Source organism: Tenrec ecaudatus, chromosome 14 (genome assembly GCF_050624435.1).
Source record: "Tenrec ecaudatus isolate mTenEca1 chromosome 14, mTenEca1.hap1, whole genome shotgun sequence".
In the NCBI taxonomy this organism is placed as follows: Eukaryota; Metazoa; Chordata; class Mammalia; order Afrosoricida; family Tenrecidae; genus Tenrec; species Tenrec ecaudatus.
The window spans coordinates 20,681,054-20,683,476 of NC_134543.1; positions in this window are offsets into that span (position 1 = coordinate 20,681,054).

The window sequence follows — 2,423 nt, forward strand, 5'->3', positions numbered from 1 at the left end:
ATTATATACTCAAGCATCGTTTTATATGCTAATGAATTTAAAGACTCCACCTGAGACTATTTCCATCCCGACATGAGAATATTTACAATACAACATAAGAAAATGATAAAACTCCTAAGATCGGTGCTGTAAAAATAGGAGATATGGAATTTATCATGAAGAAACTCCTCTGGAAATTTATCTAACAAAATAATTCTTGCAAAAGAAGAAAACTCCAGAGATAAAGCTACATATGTCCCAATATGAACCTTTATGATTATGACCCTTTGGATTTATATTTACAGGACTGCAGTTGACTTAGTGCATTATACACATTTTTAATTACTTAGGCCTGCCTTTACATTTGAGGCAAATTAGATTGTCTCTATTTTACTATCAACTTTGCCTGCTGAAAGTAAGAAGAACTTGAAGTATTTGCTGATAATGATAAAAAATTACAGCCTTCAGTATGGATTACAAGTCAATGTAAAGAAAACCCAAATTTTCACAATTGGACTAATAGGTAACATCACGATAAAGGGAGAAAAGCTTGAAGTTGTCAAAGATGTTGTCTTGTTTGGAACCATAATCAATGCTCCTGGAAGCAGTAGTTGAAAGATCCAGGAATGCCTTTCATTGAGTAACTGTGCTGGCCAAGACCTCTTGAAAGCGTTGAAAGTGAGGGGGTTACTCTGAGTACTAAGGTGTGCCTCCCCCAAGCCCTGGGGCAGTCATTTGCCCCATTTTCATGTGAAGATTGGGCATTGGCTATGGAAGAGACTAAATAAGAATCAATGCATCCGAATTCGGGTGCTATCACAGAGTATTGAAAGTACCATGGACCACCCAAAGGATGAACACATCTGTCTTGAAAGAAATGTAACCAGAATGCTCCTTAGAGACAAGGAGGGCCAGACTTTGTCTCGTGTGCTCTGAAATGTTATCCGGAAAGGTCAGTCCCTAGAAAAGGACATCATGGTTTGTAAAGTTTTGAGTCACTGAAAGGAGGACTGCTTTGGACAAGAGGGATTTAAACATAAAAACAGTCAATGAGGATGTTGCAGGACTGGGCAGTATTTCCTTCGGTTGTACATAGATTTGCTACAAGTTGGAAACATCTCTAAGGCATCCAGCAAAACATATATAATGGTAAGTGAAAACATAACCATAATTAATCTGAATGGCTATCTGGATTATTATCTTTTTGTAATATTTTGAAAAATTGGTATCTGCCTAGTCTCTTCGATCCATGTTATTCACATAGAGTATTTAAATAACTTGAATGTTTCCATATCACTCTGGGGTAGCTAATGTTTGCTGAGTGTGGCATAGGCCCGTCATGCCACTTGAAAGAGGGCATCACTGAGACATGTGATTAACAATGGCAGTTTTCAGCACCGACTCTAAGAGTTCATTCAGCAAGTCCAAATTAATACTTTTGTGTTTGGGAGCAACCACGAGTCACAGTAGACCGTATGAAATTTCTCTGCTAAGTATAGATAGAGAATAGACTGAGAAAAGATGATTCTGAGCTCATCATAGACTCATTTCCATTAGTGGAAGCAAGAAATGTGCCGTTGTCATTTTCATGCCATGCCATGACATGCAGCGTAAAAGTTTAATGAGCCTGTATTGTTGAGCTGATATGATGGTCAGTTATCATAAAACATAGGTGCCAGGTGTTTGAACAGTGTCACTGTGTCTTTGTTTGCCATAGGGGCTATTTTCCTTAGAAATGCCTCTGTGTGAACACGTGTGTCCTGTGGAATTTGCAGCTTAAATATAGTTTCTTCCTTGTTTAAATTATTCTAAAACTATATATTTGAAAAAATATATATATAGGAGTAGGGAGTCATTTATATATATAGGCATAATATATATATAGGAGTAATATATAAACATATATAGGAGTCAGGAGACATTTCAGAGAAGGAGAATGAGCAAACAGAAGGACATAGACCAAAAATGTAGAGTATGGTCATAACCAATGGACATTTGAGGGTATGCCACAGAAGCCAACTCAAAGTAGCGTAAGTTTAAAGGGGAAATTTATTGGAATTGCATGAGTATCATGTCATATTTATTGCCAATAGTGTGTCAGCCGTACCAGAGCTGGAAAAAGATTATAAATATCAATTGGATTAGAATTAGTTATTCTATCCTCTGAGACTTTTGGAGGGCAAATGAGTGCTTGTTTTGATGATACTTGTGTAATCTTTTAATTTTATCCTTTTGATGTCAGTGTTTTGGCTTCCTCAAAAGATGGCCCAAATTTCCTTTCAGCTTGATTTCCTAGCTCGAGTCTCAAAGACCCACTAGTCTATTTCCCCAACTTGGCACAGTTTGGGATCATGATTCACTTCATCTGTGACTTTCCGGCAATATAATGCAACATATAGGTCAATAGGGCCCCATTGCTATAAGGTATACAATGTATAATGTAC